This window comes from Pimephales promelas, chromosome 4 (assembly GCF_988280905.1).
Source record: "Pimephales promelas chromosome 4, fPimPro1.hap1.1, whole genome shotgun sequence".
NCBI classification, from domain to species: domain Eukaryota; kingdom Metazoa; phylum Chordata; class Actinopteri; order Cypriniformes; family Leuciscidae; genus Pimephales; species Pimephales promelas.
In genome coordinates, this window is record NC_142772.1 from 31319823 (window position 1) to 31339939 (window position 20117).

General features: G+C 37.4%; 1 protein-coding gene across 3 annotated transcripts in view; it reads left to right on the plus strand.

The window, feature by feature from the left end:
- The window catches only part of dab2ipb (DAB2 interacting protein b), a 120054-nt gene that overhangs the window by 22934 nt on the left and 77003 nt on the right, over positions 1-20117 (plus strand). Inside the window, exon 1 of one of the 3 annotated variants that reach the window (XM_089130268.1) lies at positions 9221-9392. The exons of the other annotated variants lie outside the window; for them this stretch is intronic. The gene's annotated coding sequence lies outside the window, so the exon portion shown is untranslated. Of the gene's footprint in view, positions 1-9220; positions 9393-20117 lie in introns of those variants that run through there. 3 annotated transcript variants of the gene reach the window in all.

Consider the following 20117-nt stretch of genomic DNA (forward strand, 5'->3'; position numbering starts at 1 on the left):
TTGATTTTTATATTAGTTTCGATTTTAGAATCAGGACTGCACTACTGTTCAAAAGTTTGGGAATAGTAAGATTTCTTTGATATTTGATTAAAGATACAGTAAAAACTATAATATTGTGAAATATTGCGATTTAAAATAGGTTTTATTTTTTAATATATTTTTTAAATGTAATTTGCAATTTGTAAAATATCAATTTTTGTGATGCAAAGCTGAATTTTCAGTGGTCATTGCATTACTACAGTCTTCAGTGATGGGCTACATGATTCTTCAGAAATCATTCTAAAATGCTGATTTGATGCCCAAAAACATGTTTTATATTTTTGTGTAAACGATGATACATTTTTCATAGAACAGCATTATTTTGAAATATAAATCGTTTGTAACATTATACATGCCTTTACTGTCAATGTTCGCAATGTAATGCATTCTTTATAAAAAAAATTTTTTCATTTTTTTTATATCCTACTGACCCCCAATATATCATTATATATTGGTGGTTCATGATGATTCTCTTGGTTCTATCTTCTACATGTACTGTGTTTCAGTGATTCCATTGCTATTGCCCTGTAATCACACTCTAAGGAAGGTTTGTCTGAAATGTAGCAGTCTTAGCTCCACATTGGTTAATATCAGGAAGTTGCTGAGCAAGTGCCATAGTGAAATGATCTGCATAGGACTATAATTAAACAATTAAACCTTATTTATCCACAAGTTTCCTACGCCCCATGAGGCCTTGCGTCTAAAGTGGGCGTGACTTCCGGTTGGAAGTAAACAAAGCGCGATTTGACATGCTTGACACTCGTTCATTCAACAGTTGACAGTCATTCAAGTTATAGCGATCCAAACTAGCTAACGATGGGGAAACATAACCTCAACGAAATTCAAAAAGGTGAAATAACAGTACCTTTACCCTCCGCAGTAGTTGATTGGGAGTATTATAATAACATTATTAATAATCAATACTCATCAAGGCATGGTGACAGACAGTTGTGCGAGCTGACAAACAATTAAAATAAAAAATACACACTTAGTCATTGTGCTTTGGAGTTTATTCAAAATTATAAATGAATGTGCTGCTTGAATACATTAACTGGCACATTTGGTATTCTGTCAACACAGGCTTTGATCCTGAGTTTAGCTTTAACATCAGTAGCGAACAGCCAATCACATGCTTAAAGAGTTTATAGAATATTAAGAATTTAAACAAATGTACACAGGAAGATTCGTCGTCTTTTGGGAGGCGATGGTAACTACAGTCGTTGGCAGGATCACTCTGATTTCGTTTTCAGCTTATGTTCAAAACAATCACGTTTAAGCCACTGAACTAGTTTAATCCGGTTATACATACAACCGCGAGCAGCACATGTTGTCCCTGAGCTCCGTAACACCATCTCTTATAAAGATTTGCGTCTTTAAATAGTAAAATAAGTCTCCGAAAAACAGCTAGCCTCTTCGCTAACTAACACACAAAATACCATTGGAATGCTACTTCCGCCGCCTCACCGGAAGTTTCACCCACTTTATTTTTTACAGGAGCGCCCCTCGGAATTGTGGATAGTCAATGCGAAATTTGGGTTATGTGTAGATCAGTTCAAGACCCCAAGAAATAATGAGGGTACTTTGCTTTCCTGTGTTAATGCATGTCTGTTGAAAACAGGAAGTTTGAGCTTAAATATGGAGGGGCTCACACCTTTAGTTACTTGCTAGTCACCTGTAGATGTTGTTATTGGGAGAGACATTATCATTCTGGAGTAGTTGTTTGAATAAACCTGTGCAGGGCAGTATTTAGCATGTTTTCCTTGAAGAGAAAGACAGAATGTTTAATGGGAGTATCTTCTGTTTTACACTACAGAGTACACTAGCTTCAACGTTAATTAAAGTGGAGTAAAAGGAACAAAATTCCAACCTCATGGGGTCTTTAAAGCATTTTGGGAGAGAGTGGAGAGAGAAAGTCATTTCTTGTGAGGTAGAACACCGAACCCCTGGCCCTCATTGAGATGGAAATAGGTCTGTTTGTCGTCCTACTTCACTCTTCCTTTTCTTTGAGGAGAGGAGCGGAGAGGAGAGAACAAGTGGTGCGGTAGAGGGAGGGAGTGTGGAGGATTCCTACGAAGTGATAAACAAGAGAATTCTCAATCATTTTTTCTGAGTCACTTCTGGCCTCTGGGAGCTGCATACATGTCTGCTTTGACTGGAGGGTACTCTCCAATTATTAGACCAAAAACAAAAGAGTATGTGTATGCACACTCCCATCCAACCGAATATCTTGGGAGAATAATGTCTTTATATTATCTCTTGTCTTTTGGGTGTTTATATGTGAGAAAGTTTCACACTTCTTCTCTAGAGTCGCTCAAAAGGGCTTTGGTTACAGAAGCCTGTGAGAACAGTAAGGGAACAGATCAAGTTTGATGTTCTATCCTTCAGCTTTTGCTAGAGCCTTATTAAGACTCTTGGGGATCCTTTGCCACCATCTGCCTGTCCAGCAGAAATGTCTTTGTATGTGAGCCAAGTATGCTGGTATTTGAAACTTTCAGAGTTATTTTTATGTGTCCATATGTCTATATTTATGTGTGTTGTACGTGTCCATGTTTGCATATCCGGCACGCATTTGTATTCCGAGCATTTGAAGATCGACCTCAAAAATCTGTGTGAAACAAAACCTTTGCGATGTTGCTTAGTAATAAGCTGATCGAGTGAGAGAGAGAGAGAGAGAGAGAGAGTGAAAGGGTGGGAGAAAGAGGGGTTTAATCAACACTTCTCTGCTTGAATGTGGCAGTGCTGCTATCTCATTCCTCTTCAGAAACAAATCTAATCTTGGTCTGGGCAACCTTCCATTTATGCAAAACGGTTTTCATTTCTGGAGAATAACAAACTCAAATACGCGTTCAAATTGCATAGAATATTGATGTCGGTGCTCCAAAATAATCAAAATGCATTTTTAATAGGTGATTGTTGGATTACTTCAGTATGAAGTATACTTTTCAAATAAATGAGAAGTCATATCTGATTTATTCATTATAAATAGAAAATTGAAACGGGTCTCTTTCGATTATTTAGCAAGTTTTAATTTCTTTAGTTATATACTTATTTAAATATTGAACATAGTACTACTTGTTTACTCAACTTTTTTTTCTTTGCTTATAGAATAAATAAATATAACACTTTAACAATGACATAGGATAGGGTTTCTGAAACAGTAAACCCTTTTCATATCCTTAGACTGTTCACAGACCCCCACTTGCATAAATCAAATTATGGCATAGTCAGATTGGAGTCTCGGACTCTTCACGTTTTCTAGCATTTTTGCAATCTTGCTTTTACTGATCAAAATTATAAACGCAACACTTTTGTTTTTGGTTTTTTTGTTTTTCATGAGCTGAACTCAAGGATCTAAGACCTTTTCAAAAACCGTTCAGTATCTGGTGTAACCACCATTTGCCTCACGGAGTGCAACACTTCTCCTTCGCATAGAGTCGATTAGGTTGTTGATTGTGGCCTGTGGAATGATGTCCACGCTTCAATGGCTGTGCAAAGTTGCTGGATATTGGCAGGACCTGAAAACACACTGTCGTATACGCCGATCCAGAGCATCCCAAACATGCTCAATGGATGACATGTCCTGTGAGTATGTTGGTCATGCAAGAACTGGGATGTTTTCAACTTCCAGGAATTGTGTACAGATCCTTGCTATATGGGGCCATGCATTATCATGCTCTAAAATGAGGGGATGGTCATGGATGAATGGCACAACAATGGGCCTCTTTGCCCATTGATTGTTGCAGCAGCTGTCCGAGTGGCTGGTCTCAGACAATCTTGGAGGTGAAGATGTGGATGTGGAGGTCCTGGGCTGGTGTGGTTACACATGGTCTGCGATTGTTAGGCCATTTGGATGTACTGGCAAATTCTCTGAAACACCTTTGGAGTCGGGTTATGGTAGAGAAATGAATTTAATTTACGGGCAACAGCTCTTGTGGACATTCCTGCAGTGAGCATGCCAATTACATGCTCCCTCAAAACTTGCAACATCTGTGGCATTGTGCTGTGTGATAAAACGGCACATTTTAGATTGGCCTTTTATTGTGGCCAGCCTAAGGCACACCTGTGCAATAATTATGCTGTCTAATCAGCATCTTGATATGCCACACCTGTGAGGTGGATGGATTATCTCGGCAGAGGAGAAGTGCTCACTAACAGTGTATTTAGTGTAATTTCTTATAGACCCTTTTACAGTTGGTAAACATGGTGACGTTTTTTTTTTGTGGGCGGAGCTTAGGTGGAGGCAGAAAGATCCCTCTGGCCGCTTCACTAACGCTAGTTAGCAAGGATCGTTAGCTTGTTTTTTTAACAATGACTGGAGAAAATTTGATATGTTCATGTGTAAGGTCATTCGGTGTCCAGGACCGCGATTGTTATTTCCAAAAGTTATTTTTAACGGACGGAACCAGATTGGCCGACCTGTAGCCGCCTACACGCTCACTCAATGCATGGATGATCTGACAGGATTAACGTACCTTACCTCGGTTGAGTGGCTTGACTTCTACACCTACCTTATAGAGAAACCGATCGTAAAGAGAAACTGAGGGCATATAAATCTTTAGATGCCTATATGGTCCTGTACAAGACTTGAGACGATCCGCAGTTCTGCCGAGGCAGCGCCGAAACCACGACAATGTAAAGAGTGACATTACAGTGCAATTTTAATGATGTGAATATTTTCTGGAAATAAAAGTTCCAGATACAGCATATTCATTTTTCATCAATTCTTGCACCAAACAACACAACAAGATGACATTTAATAATAGTAACAATTATTTAAGCTCCTTATTATGTAGCCGAAACTGTGCTGTTTTGTATTGGCCGCCTCCAGTTTTCACTTTGTTTTGCCTCCAGCTAGCGCCGTGACGTAACTGTGACGTCGGCGCAAAAGGGGTCTATACAGGACTTTTCACTGTAAAACTCTCATACAGTATGTCATATTGTATGCTTTTATAGTCAGTGTTTTTGATAATATTTTGTGTCGTTGCTACAGATTATGTGAATAATAAATTATTACGTTCCAATACCTTGGAGCTGGCTGATGCATAACTTAAAACTGTGTTTATTGAAGAGTTGTGTGGGAAGGAATTGAATTGAGCCCTGTGATGGACTGGGTGTTTCCCTGACTACTGCCGGAAACTCTGGGATAGGCTCCAAAATCCCTACGAAACCTACATAGGACAAAAACAGAAAATGGAAAAATATACCGTTTGAATGGATGTTTAGTGTTTCCCTGTCTTGATTTTAAAAAGAAATTGGTTGTCACATAAATTTTTACAAATATACGTTATGACTTTCATTTGTATTCAATTAAACACAAATTCTATAAGTTAGCATGAGTCAGATTTTAATAGTTTGACAGAAATTAAAGAACTTGAGAACGAGTGGTGGAGGCAGTAATGTATCGTTAAAGTGTTTTTGAACAGACCAGACGTTTTTCCCAGAGAAATTGTTTAGTTACAGAAAAATGGTGAATTTTGTCCGTCACAGGCTTTTAAAATATCTCTGTGGTCTCTGTAGAGCTTGTAGATCTAGTCTGTTTTCTGAACACGCTCTCTGACCTGAGCACTTATGTAGCGTTTCAGTTTATTTGTTGGTGATGGGAACCCTGCTTCGTGAGTGTGTGTTTCTTTGACGGAGTTCATAGTAGATGCGGCTGTCAGATGCCTCCTGCCTTGTCCTAAGAAAAAAAGTCATATTGTTTTCTTTCACATAAATCTGTTAAAGTGGTTACTAAAACTAAAAGGCTTTCACATGCTTTCCTATTCGGATGGTATTAGAGTTCTCAGAGGCAAAAAAAAAAAAAAAAAAAGTCTGTATAATATTTTCTGAGTTTGTATACAGAAATGTGTTCAATGTAGATGGCAAATTTCTCTAACCTCCTTCAGGGAAACTAGTTTTCTCAAAATAGGACTTTGGCCTATGTGTTGAGCTCTGTAGATTTGTTTGCATGTGTTTAGAAATAGCATTGCTGGAAGTGACTACCAATTCCAATCCATTGTACATGTTGTAAACAAAAGGCCTGAGAAGACACTTTTGTTGAGCAGTCTAAGCCGTGTTGAAAGCATTGATTTGGATGCTGGTGAAAGGAACATGTATGACTGCTAAGCGCTTCCCAGATGAAGAGCAAGCGCGTAGTCTAATCCGTCTTTCGTCTGGCCTATTTTCCTCTCTTGTTTAGTTTATGAAAATGGACAGCTTAAGTAGATGGATATTTGTGAGAGCTGAGAGAAGTTCACAATTAAAATCTTTTTGACTCAAAGAAAATTTAAAAAGGCCAGTAATTGTGATATAAAGTTAGAATTATGTGAAATAATTGCCGTTATGTTATAGTATTTTTTTACAGTCTAGTATTGAATGTGGAACCAACACTGCTCTCCATATGCTAATGAGTCATTTTGTAGGTCCAGTGTGGAATTGCACTCTTGTTAAGGATGCGGGACCCATTCTGAGCCATTTTAAGGAGGTTTAACTTGGAGGGCTTTTCTATCTCCCTGGTGGTAAAGTGTGCCGGCCCTTTCAGACTCTGGAATGTTGCTCTTGTTTAGTTTCAGGCAAGAATGCAGGTGCTCTGCCATTTTTCAGCTTTCAGAACAGGCACTCGTGAGGACCACTGGCCTTTCTCACATGGGCTCATCCCAGACTTCCTATGAGTCAAGCACAGTGAAGGCTTTGTCTCCTTGGTGACAGCTGTTGATATTCTCTCCAAAACCTGTATTTTGGCTCTTGTGCATGAGAAGACTTAAGCTGAAGGAATGATACAGAGCTTTTGTGTATCATCTGATGTATAGTTTTCTTGAGTTTCAGTGTAAATGGCCTCTGAACTTTAAAAGTAAAAATGTATAAATACAAATAATAAGAAAATGTATAAGAAAATATCAACAAATAAAACGTTTACAGCCTTGGCCAAGTCACATTTGTATCATTTAAGCAAGAATTGGACTTTCAGCTGATTGCAATAAACAATGAAATAGACATTTTTTTAAATTGTGTTTCTGAACTGTAAGTATCTTAATTTGCACTTAGTCATAATGTGGTGCTTTGATCTAGAAATAGCTTTTACCCAATCAAAGTAACTGAAGTTCTATTTGAGAAGGTCTACCACATTTATGAGGTCAGTGTTAACTGTCCGCTGCAGTCAGCAATCATTAGATATCCATTAGTTTCGGTTCCCTTATCTCAATTTCAGTAGAGGCATCATTAGAGGTTAATATAGTTTATTCGCCGTGTAACATCAAAACATGAAAACTGAAGGTAGAGGTGATTATTTGTGCAAGTGGGCTGCTTGTTAGTAAGGATTGAATGAGATGGTTCTGTAGAAATGAATATGTCCTGTGATGCTTTTGAAAGCATTGTTCTCACTCATTTGTCACTCACGTCTTTTGTTACCTTTCTCTTATTAAGTCTAGCTCTTTATTGTCATTGTAGATGCATAAAGAAATAATCTGACAAATTTAAAATATACAGTAGATCAATTTAAAATGTACAATAAAGTTGTATAATGTCAAACTATACAAAATACAAAGTTTTTACAAATTACTATACAAATTAAATGTAATAGGCCTATAGAAAAATGATAAAAAAAAAGAAAATAAAGAAAAATAACAATGCCTGTTTGTGGAATGGGTTTTATACAATAATATTAAACTTTTAATTTTGTGCAAATAAAACAATTTATGCATAGTGCGGCCTATCTCCTGTTTTATATATTCTAATCATCCAGGCCAGCATTCTTAAAGTTTAAGCTTAATCATTGAGTGAAGCCTGCTCTATTCCCATTTACATTAATATTAAAGGGATAGTTCACCCAAAAATGAAAATTCTTTCATCATTTACTCACCCTCAAGTTGTTCCAAACCCCTATGTGTTTATTTGTTCTGCTGAACACAAAGGAAGATGTTTGAAAGAAAGTTTTAATCAAACAGATCTCAATCCCCATTGACTTGCATAGTAAAAAAAGGAAAAAAAAATAGGACTTTTTCTGATGCATGTACGTAGTCATTTCTCTGATTTCTTTCTCTATCAAAATAAACAACGCATTCTCACCCCAAGGCGTCACCTTTGACCATGCTTCAATATTTGACGTTTTAGGCGCCCTTTAGCGTCACTTACATGACGCGATCCTACGGCGTCATCTAACTGACGCTAAAGGAAAGCGTCAGTTAGAGGACGCGGTTAGGTTTAGGTGTGGGGTGGGGGTAGGGTACACGCGATCCTAGGGCGTCATCTTACTCACGCTAAAGGGCGCCTAAAGCGTCAGATATTGAAGCATGTCCAAATGCATGTCCAGTTAGGTGACGCCTTGGGGGTGAGAATGGGCTGAAATAAACTTTTGTTACATATCATAGGCATTTCTGTGTCTTTTGTTGGTGCTGGCTGGCCTTATCTTATTTAATAGATGTTACACCCATTGTTATTCTAAAAATACATTATTGGAAAAAGAAAAAAAAAAGTTATGGGGAAAGTCATCCCTGCTTGGACTTACTTTTGTCTACAGTCATCCACACATTGGATTCTTCCAAGTTGTATGAACGTATAATGATTTTTTAATGAGAGGTTGGCTTCTGTTCTGTTCTTTTGTGTAGTGTGCTGCTTCTTGGCTGTAGTAGAACCCAATCCTGATGTCTTTGCCTTCTTGACCACAGCCTGACGGCTGATTGGTCTAGTATCCGTCTGGAATTTAGCTTTCCCTGCTCTTGACCCCACCCTCCCTCTGCCCTGAGGGCGTCAATGAACAACGGCATTCCCTTACACAGCCGCGCGTACATATGTGTGTGTCGTCTGTAGAGTATGAAGAGCAATGGGAAAGGGGAACAAGAGTTATTTTCTTCTTTCAAACACAGTCATACCTAATGACAAAGTGCACTGGGAAAGTTTTTTTTTTCCTGGGAATGCCTGCTTGTGTTTGTTGTTTGTATATTAGTTAAGCTTCTATTATTGTTCTGTATGAAGGAAAGACGATCCTTTTCCTCTCTCTCTCTCTCTCTCTCTCTCTCTCTCTCTCTCTCTCTCTCTCTCTCTCTCTCTCTCTCTCTCTCTCTCTCTCTCTCTCTCTCTCTCTCTCTCTCTCTCTCTGTCTTTGCTTGCATGGCTTAGATCTTGTGTAGGGGAGGGTCTGAACTCTGTTTGCAGTGAATGCCCCTGTTGAAGTCTAGCGCTAGCATACACTTGCTCTCACTCACACACAAAGCTGCTATTCCCGCTAAGGACAGTGTGTGAATAAAGAAAAGGGGAAAAGAGAGAATTTGGATGTAGCTGGACTTGTAACTGGACAGTGGGACATGGGACCATTGGCTCTTCATGTGCTAATGAAGTGATGATGAGAGGTGTTTTTGCACTGTTGGAGTGATTGAAAGGTAAGGGATTCATTTTCACTCTCCCATGGCTGTTTGTGGATCTCTGACAGTGTGAATGTGTGTGTGGACAAGTGAAAACTTACCAGAAACAAGAGTTAGTGCTTTAACATTCTGCAGTTGTGGATCAGAGCCACTGATCCACACTCTTGTACTCTTGCAAGCTCTTCTTGCGTTGTTGTTAATGTTACCATTCTCGTTCTGATTGAAAATCTGATAGCAGCTAAACTCTCATTCTCAAAGTTTTGTTCCGATCAGGGTTGACCCAAAACTAAAACTGGATGGTGTTGCTAAACTTGTCTCTGGTCGATGTAGAAAGCCCACGTCCAATAGCATCAGCAGAGAGCAGTTCAGAATTGGACAGCCTGTATCAAATTTAGAATCATTTCGCTCACTTCATCAATCACTTTGTTTGTTTGTTTGTTTGTTTTACCTTTATTGTCTGTTCAGATTAACTGGACAGAAATTCATCTTTGATACTGGCTTTAACAACATTCTACAACCACATTAAACACATAAAACACATAATACACCCATAATAATTAATAAATACATGATTCAATAAAAATACAGTGCACATAATTCACAATAACATCCCTAATTGAGAATTTGGTTTAAAACAGTCACTGCCAATGGGACAAATGATCTTTTAAAAATATTCTTCCTAGCATACGGTGTACGTAGCCTGCGACCCGAAGGGAGGACTTCAAAGCATGAGTGGAGAGGATGAGTCTGATCTGAAAACACAGCTAGCGCCTTTTTCTCCATTAAATTTGAGAATAGTTCTTGTAGTGCGCTCTGTTTATGGCCGATAATCTTGTTTGCCTCATTGATTACTCGTGTTAATTTATTCTTTAATTTCATTGTTAAATTTCCATACCATGAGACAATATTATAGGTTATAATGCTTTCAATCATCGATCTATATACAATTTTTTAGGATCAATCACTTTTTTAAATTGCCTGGTATGCAATTCCAATTCCCAATTTTGGGTTTCAATAGTAGGGGTGGCTTAGCCCCCAATGAAGGTATGATTTTAAAGAATAAATTTATTTTTGTATACTAGGGTAGGCTTGAACAATATAGTAGGTTCTACACTACCTATCAAGTCAGGCTCTAAATATTGAATCAATTTCTAATCATTTTAAATAACAAGCTAATATTCATTAAGAATATTGACACACTATATATTATTGTCTAGACTGGCAATGTATAGGTACTGTAAGTATTTTTTTCAACATATAATGTTTAAAAAATATATTATTATTATTAATAATTATTAATAATAATAATAATTTTTGCTCACAGGACTGCCGCATACTGGATGTTTTTTACCCCTTTTCAAACCATTCGTTGTAAACCCTAGAAATGGTTGTGTATGAAAATCCCAGTAACTGAGCAGATTGTGAAATACTCAGACCGGGCCGTCTGGCACCAACAACCATGCCATGCTCAACATTGCTTAATGTTTCTTTCCCATTCTGACATTCAGTTTGGCGTTCAGGAGATTGTCTTGACCAAGACCACACCACTAAATGTATTGAAGAAACTGCTATGTGATTGGTTTATAAGATAATTGCATTGAGAAATTGAACAGGTGTTCCTAATAATCCTTTAGGTGTGTGTGTGTGTGATAAGTTTTTTATTGTTTTCGCTCTAACCCTTTTTTTTTTTTTTTTGACAAACTAGTACAACATTTTCAAATATTGACTAGCAATATCCAGTACTTTTTCTTTCTACATATGCTTATGACTGCCTTGACTGCCTTAGTATACCTAAAATGTAAACTCGTCTGTCTACTATTGCAGGGCATTCCTTGCAGGACGGTATTCACAGATCATTGTGGCTCTATTAATAGCCTGAGACAGGGCAGGGAGTGTTGCTGCAGCTGAAGGGAAGGAAGTGGGCCTTGAGTGCACAAAGATTACCAGGGTTCACTGCACTAGGGGCCCCACACTGGCCATTGCCTGGAACCGGGCTTTTTGGGAACGCTAGACTACTTGGTTATGATGAAAAATGAATCGCACTGTAGTACTCCTTTCCTTGCGTGACCTTGTGTTCTCAACTAGGTTCCATGTCTGTCTAGATATGACTAGGTGTTGTCCTAATCCTTAATTTTAGCCTGTTGTACCAGAATAAAACAAAAGAGTCTTACAGGAAGCCATCGAGAAAGAACAACAGTTTCCGTGGCATAATGCGATACCGCCACAGGTGTGACGATATGTACGGTCAATCACGGTCTGAATGGGGCAAGGTATGAATGAAAATGAATAACCAGGTCCTCAGAAAGAGAGACTAGATAAGACATTCTCATCTCACGTGCAAAACATTTGTCTCAAACGCATTGTGACTTTTCCCTCGTGTGAGTTATGACAGGACAGATTCTCTGGGTTTATTCAGTAGGGGGACTTTACCTGTGGAATGTTAACTGCCTTGATTTCTCTCCTTCTGCCCGCGAAACTCTCTCATCCCTCTCCGCATGTCTGTTTTCAGCGCTGCTTCTGTCCGTCAGAGCTCAACCCAGCACCTGACACTTTGACCCACATCGGTCCTGAATTTTTTTTCTGTGCCTGTGAGGCCTTTGATTGGTCAGGCGTCTCGCTCCACTTACACATGATATCAATAGGCATTTCCCATGTCTGGATTGCATTTTTATGCATTTGGAAGATTTGTTTTACAAAGTGACTTGCACTACTGTTCAAAAGTCTGGGGTCAGTACTTTTATTCAGCAACGATTGCATTAATTAATGCAGGTTCTCTGGTTTTCTGCTACTCCAACAGAATCCTATTATTTTTTCCACTGCATAACACAATTATCTAATTTCTCTCATTTTTATTTTTATTTTTTTTGAAAGGATGCTTAGTTTATTTTTTCTCTTCTAGTCCCTACTAGCATCCTTTACTGTGAGAACATGTTAATGTGAATCCTAGGTGCAAATGGGCATGTTTGTCATGTGTTGTAGTTTTAATTTTTAAACTTGTCATACTTCATAATCACTTCTTGAATCCACTTGTTTTAGACATGGCTGGAAAAGGCAAGCTGTGTGTGTGTGTGTGAGTGTGCGAGAGAGAGTGAAACAGGATGCTCATTGTTCTCTACTCATTACAAACAATCAGTTGGCCATCTGATCCTTTTATGATTGGTCAAACGGAATCTGTTAATGAAGTGCCGCTTGCACAGGGCTATTATGAAAGAGTTAGTCACACATGCACACACACACACACACACACACACACACACACACACACACACACGCGTGCACAAGCTAATGATGAAAGGTTTCATTTTAACTAATAACATGCTTTGTGACAGTTTTAGCCTAAAACCAAGGGATTTTCTACAAAGTTTCCCCAGCAGCTCAAGCACAGATTATTTGTCATTGTCACAGTAACATCGTGTGAGGGAGGCAGAGGAAACTGATCAGTGCTGAGATGCGTCATGCAGTGAGTGACGTGTGCTTGACACTATGACCTGGGCATCCAGACACACACACACACACACACACACACACACACACACACACACAATGCTTTGTGTGTTTGAACAAAACAGGAAAAGACATTTATGCTTGGTTCATTCTCCTCCATAAACACATATATAGCCTTCAACACGTGTTTCTGACTCAGTAATGATGACCATCAGAGTGCAGACTGAGAATGTAGTCTGTTGTTCCTCAATGAGTGTTTGTACTTGAAAAAATCAAGTTCTATAGCTTATGGTATCTACTAGAACTATCTAGGAGAACATAAACATAGACACTTCGAAAAGCACTAGGGACAAGCTCTGACATACATATCCTGACATTCTTTACATTTTTACCACATAGACACACACATACACACAGAAAACCGGTAGGTCACAACAGGAAAACTAAAGAATGTGCATCATTTCCACTGGTTCCCTTGGACTTCCTTCATTGTAGACCTGCACACCCAAACAGTCAAGCACATAGAAGTATGCTATGAGCTGTGACAGTGACAATAGCTTGTAACTATTGTGAAACAATTGGTACATTCCATTCGGCCAGTATAGATCTCACGAAGTTGACATCACAGGGTGTTTGACCATCTTTAGTGAGATTCCAAATCATAGGGAGCATGTATGACAAATGACACTATGGCATATGCAGTAATACTTTACAGGAAGTGGAGGAAAACATCCGAACATCCGAAAATGTCCGAACTACAAAAAGATAGGCTAAATATACTCTTAAATATATTTGGTTTTTATTTATTTTTTAAAACGTAATTTTATTATATTATAGTACATCTTATAAAAGTATTCATTCGTATGTATATGGAAGTATTTATTCATATTTGTTTATGCAAGTTATATGTATTCACACCACATCAGTATAATACTATCATATTAAAACCAGTAATCTGTGTAATTTAAGTGTTTGTTGGCCGTGCAGGTTAATCCAGGTGAACAGATTTTGAAGAAAACATTGCGTAGGGACCTTGTGAATCAGAGTACAGCTGAAGACAAATGCTGTTCAAGTCCAAGTTTGTCAGATGTCTTATAATGCTAAGTCTCGTTCTTTATTGTAATAAAAATAGTGAGCATTTAGCCTTGATCCAAATGTGAATATAGCAGCGTCATATCAGGCTTCTACCAAGCCATTTGAGGTCTGCTTAACTTCCTCCCCCCCCAAAATACATCAAGGTGAAATATTTATGTGGCAGAACTTTTGCTCTTTACTTAGAATTTTTAAAGTCTTGCAAATTATTTAGTGATCTGATACCAGAGCGAGACTGAATATTTGTCCAAGATTCTGTTTATGATAAACAACATGGCTAAGATCAACTCTCTTTCTCCAATTTAGAACTAAAATATAAAATATAAAAATAACTTTGTGATTTTAATCCCGTCTGAACAATTCCAGAGCAAATGACCTACTGTTGTTGTATTTTCCAAATTATTCTCCTTATTTTTATTTTTTGACATACCTGAGCTACCATTCACACACCGATCTTTAGCATGCTTTGATTTTTTTTTTTTTTTTTTCAGAATGGATGGTATCAGACAAAAAAATAACATTATAAAATTAATAAATGGAGCCAAATCGTGGAAACAGCGAATACGGTCCATCTCAACGTCGACTTCAGATAAGATACTTGTCTAAAAGTTTATAATAAACAGCCAATGCTATAAACTTTTACATTTTATTTAAATATGGTTTTTTGTATAAGTCAAAATGATATCAACTAATATTAAATTAAAGTACATACAGTATACGTGATGCTCCAGTTTTATAATGACCAGAATTTGATTTACTGAAGGATCTGTGTGTGTGATGCAATTTTCTCCTCTGACATGTTTGTTTGTGTGTGCATGTGATTGTAAGTGTGTCTATGAGCACATGTGCAGGAACGTTGCCGTATTGCAGAGCATTGCATAACAATCTGTCAGAAATATTGTTACATGAGTCATGACTCAGATTATCAAAGCTCTCTACCTCATCTGCATAAAGAAAAGTGGCAGATGAATATTCTTAAGATAAAAGAACGACTGATTTTGCCCAGGGTAGAGATAAGTAATTAAAATTTCAAAGATACTGACAAGAGTGAAGGTATTTGAATTGTGCATGACATATTCGTGTGCCCAAGGTATGCTGCAGCTCAATGTTTCTAATTAAATAAGCGGAAATGTGTTTGTTACTTCCTCTTTTCTGCTTTCTCTCTTGTAGTTATGTAGTAGAAGAAAATATGTTAATTATTATTATCTGTGTGATCAGCGAGAAAACAACAGCAATGAATTAGACAGGATTATCAAGCAAGGAAGCACACAAATCTGCTGCAGAACAGATCTGTACAGTATCTCACAAAAGCGAGTACACCCCTCACATTTTAGCAAACATTAGTATATCTACTCAAGGGACAATACTATAGAAATGAAACTTGGATATATAGTCAATATGGTGCTTGTGTAACACTATATATGTTATTGTCAAAATAGCTTGTAACAAAAGTCAGTGCACCCTAAGTGATAATAGCTGTACGTTGTTTAACCATCCTATTCATCCTGTTGATGTTTTTATCTGCTTGACAGGACCATGCCAAGTGTTGTATTTTGTATTAGAGCAGTTCAAATGTGTGCTTTGAGTACAGTTCTCTCATACTAACCACTGGATGTTCAACATGGCACCTCATGGCAAAGAAGAGATTTCGAATTGTTGCTCTCCACAAAGATGTCCTATATTAAGAATATTGGTAACACACTGAAACTGAGTTACAGTATACAGTGGCCAGAGTCATGCAGAGACGGGTTTTTCCAAGATGGGTTCCACTTGGAACAGGCCTCGCAAGGGTCAATCAAAGAAGTTGAGTCCTCGTGCTGTGTGTTAGGTGCAGAAGCTGCCTTCAACAAAGAGTTGCACGAATGCAGCCATTATTGCTTTAGAGGTTGCAGAAGCGGAAGGTCAGCCTGTCAGTGCTCAGACCATACGCCACACACTGCAACAAGTCGGTTTGCATGGCCGTCGTCCCAGAAGGAAGCCTCTTTTGAAGCTGGCTCACAAGAAAGCTCGCAAACAGTTTGTTGAAAGCAACCTTTCCGAGAGCATGAATTACTGGAACCATGTCCTGTGGTCTGATGATACTAGGATGAACTTGTTTGGCTCAGATGGTGTCCAGAATGTGTGGCGATGCCCTGGTGAGGAGTACCAAGAAAATTATGTCTTCAAGTTAGAAACCTGTATACCCATGTCGTATGTAACTTTAGAGATGGTCCCTAAATGTGCAAATATCGAAGTCCAATATCAAGCCAGCTTTATGCCAGTAGGAACCGGTTAGCGTGAAACAGTGCACGTTACGTTCATATTCTGAGTCCGCTTGCCTATATAGTATAGCCTACGTTCCTAATTAGGTGTGTTTTGTCTTTTATGTTGCTGTATTAGTCCATTTAGCTACGTTAAGCGTAGCTTCATTCTCCATCCTGGAGAATGATGTATTTTGGGAATCCTAGTTCTGCAATGTCACAGCGCCGATATAAAGTTATAAAGTTAAGGAAACAAAATATATTTATCGTTTGATCTGTACATCAGCATTGGGGAATAACATAATCTTGTTGACGGTAGAGAAAGCTGCTTACACGTACAAAAGTAACCGTGAAGATTTTTCACATTTTTTCTTTGTCAATTCAACTTAGATATTTTATGTTCCTCAGATAACATATTATTTAGAGTTTATGTTGTTCCTCAGATAAAATATTATTTAGAGTTTATGTTGATTAAAGCAATAACAAACATAAAATTGTAAGGCAACCAGGTTACTTTAAATTAAACCACCAATTATTTTTTTTTTACAGTGTAGCAAGGAAACTTGGGAGGAGAAGACACTAGCTGGTACATTTTACAGTCAATAATGCCTGGAGAAAGCTATCCATAAACATTCCCATTCTTCTTAATGGCAGTGACTCCTCCTGAGTCCACACTAACCAGCCATTGGGTCATTCACAGTCAGATGCACACATTTTCATGGTGCCCTCTAGTGGTGAAAGAAAACGTGTAGATTGGTGCAAGTAAATTTGTACTTGAAAAGCATTTCAACTGTTAATTTCAGCTGTTCTTTTTTTGAGAAATGGACTTGAGATCAACTTTTTGAGTTTTCTCAAATGTATTTTACGCTAACATTCATTTTTATTACACTTTATATTTGAAAATGGCTTATTTCTAATTTAATATATTACAAATGATACAATGTGAACAATGTGCTATTGATGGTGGCATAACTGTGAACAAAGAAAACATCATGATCATGTGTAATAAAGCATAATTCATGATGTGCTCATCTTAGTTAATGTTTTAATTAAGGTGGTGTTCATTCATGAAGTCATGAATGAAAAACGTTGAACTTGTGTTAGTTCCTGATGATTCGTGAGATATTAATGCATGAATTAATTTATACATGAATTCATGATAATTCATGTACCCTTACCATCTGAAGCGTTCAGATGCAAAAGCCTCTAAGTGCCATTTGAAATTTTCTTCTAGAATGATCATTTTTATCAAGCTTGTATATTTAAGTTCAGTAATTCCACTTAAATGGCAATGATGATGACCTATTAATTGTCATTTAAGTGAAATTATTTAACTTAAATATACAAGCTTGATAATTATCATTCTAGAAGAAAATTTCAAATGGCACTTAGAGGCTTTTGCATCTGAACTCTTCATCTTTACATATGTGTCCCTGTAATCTCCTGTTCTGTTTTTGATGACAACATACTGGTAACATAACAGTACCCAGGAAGATTCATTTACAAACTAAATATCTATTATTATTATTATTATTATTTAGGGCAATTCAATAATTTTTAGGTATGTGTTGGAGTTTGCAGAATTGCTTTGTGTGTGTTCTTTGGCTTAATCAAGCACACTTTTTTGTCTCCATAAGATGGCGCTGTGTGCACAGTGGAGAATCTGCCAAAGTCATCTCCAATAATATAATAATAAAATATTATAAAAATGAAAATATTCTCACAAGTAAAACATTTCAAAAAACAACTTGTCTAATAATCTAAAATCTAATAATGTCAGCAGGTATTTTTTGCATAATAGAGGTAGTTGTTGTTGAAGCAACCAGCACTGCTGCTCACTAGCATTGCATTTTTGAATGTTGGTTTGCCTACCATTCTTATTAACTAAATTAACCAGTAAAGTTGACTTGCCTTCCCGTGTGGAGTGTGGCAAAACTCTGCAGCCCATACAGGAAGCCATAAGGAGTCAATGTATACTGTAAGTCTTGACTCACCTCATTTTTCCCTGTTCCCTTTCTTTCATGTTCTTTGAAGAGCACATGAGTTACATGTTATCCATACTTCTCCTTCTCCCTTTTTCTACCTTTGTTCTTTCCTCTGCGGCAGTTACTCTGCGTGGGAGCACACAGTTTTATGCTATTTGCAGTTTGTGTTCGAGAAAGAGAGCTCTTGAAGTTGTCAGTACAGTGTGTGCTGTTTTTCATCATAAGGTGGGGTGAGAAGAGGAATGAATGCTCTTAGCAGTCTCCACTCTTTCAACCTCTCACCCTTTCATTGCCCCATTGTTTCTCTCTTTGAACTTCTCTTCTCATTTTGCTTCTTTCATGTGTTCTCAACCAACTCGCTTCTCTATCTCACGTCTCTTATTTCTCTTTTCCACTTTTTACTGTTTTTGTGTGTGCAATTGTGATTTCTCAACAAATTGTTGGTTTCTTGAGAGATATCTGCACTTATACTGTATGTAAGGGAACAGGGATGGTCAACTGGTCATTCATTCAAAATAAAATCCTCTGCGTTGTGTTAGGACTGGCTACTTACATGGCTACTTAAAGTTGAAAAGAAATTGCCTAACATCCAATATACTGTTAAAGTTCGACTTTCAAAGCAACTAGTTATCGGGATAGTTCAAATAAAAATGGAAATTGTCATCATATACTGACCCTTGATCTTTCCAAACCTGTATGACTTTTTTTTTTTTTTCCCAAAAATACAATGGAAGTCAATGATCAACAAACCTGATTGGTTGCCTACATTCTTCAAAATATCTATTTTTTCAGTATTTAGTTTTTTTTTTATTTAGGAACTATCCCTAATATACATAATCAAAGTGAACAGGATTTTTGTTGGTTTGTTGTGTTCAACACTTATTATTGAATATGAACATTGAACAACGATTGTTTAAAATCAAGAGCTATTATAGCACTTGAAATGGTTTCTCTAAAGTTTTTATCTGTTCTTTTGTCTGCTTTATTCCAAAAGGTCCTACTTTGGATCTTTTAGTGTTGTTGCCCTTTTGTTCCTTTTGCAGCTTTTGTTAGAGAGAGAGAAGAGAATGTGTGTGTGTGTTTATGTGTGTGTGTGTGTGTGTGTGTGTGTGTGTGTGAAAGACTGTCAATAGAAAGATAAATGACAAATCTTTTACAGCACAGAAAAAGTGCTCTCTGTCTGCTCTCATTCTGCTTTTTTTGTGATGTAGTGTAGATCTTTTGATACTCTTCACATACTATGTCAGATAGCTAGATACCAGTCAGACCAGCCTAAAACTTAATGATTTCTTTCATGAACGATGGCAAAACAGAATTTTCAGTAATAATTTCTCCAGCTTTCAGTGTCGTATATCCTTAAGAAATCATTCTATGTGGATTTGATGCTCAAGAAAAGTCTTATGATTTCCAATGTCGAAAACAGGTCTGCTGCTCAATATTTTTGTGGAAAACCAAACATATTTTAAGGATTCTATGATGAAAAGAAAGTTCAAAAAGAACAGTATTTATTTGAAATAGAACTACTCTTTTGTAACATTATAAACACATTTACAGTCACTTTTGATCAGTTTAATGTATCCTTGCTGAATAAAAGTTTAATGTATCCTTGCTGAATAAAATTTATTATCCCAATAATAAAATTATAATTTTTAATGGTATAATTTCCCTTTTTTTATAATTTCCCCTTTTGGCTGAATTACTTCTTAAATGGTGTTTCTCCTATTATGGCATCTGGAAGGGCAAGACTGGGCATGCAAGAGATACAATCCTTTAGAAAGTTCTCCAGTGTCCCTTTTTCTCTGAAATTCACATTTGTGCACACAGTGAACAAATTTCCAAGTGTCCCAATCTAGCAAAGTCATGAGAACAGGAAATGACCTCGATTCTGAGTTTGCCCACAAGTGTAACCCCAAGCAAACAGCTTGTGTTCACTGTTCAAGCAAAGAACAGTGGACCAATGTGTGTTGTGTGTCACATATTTT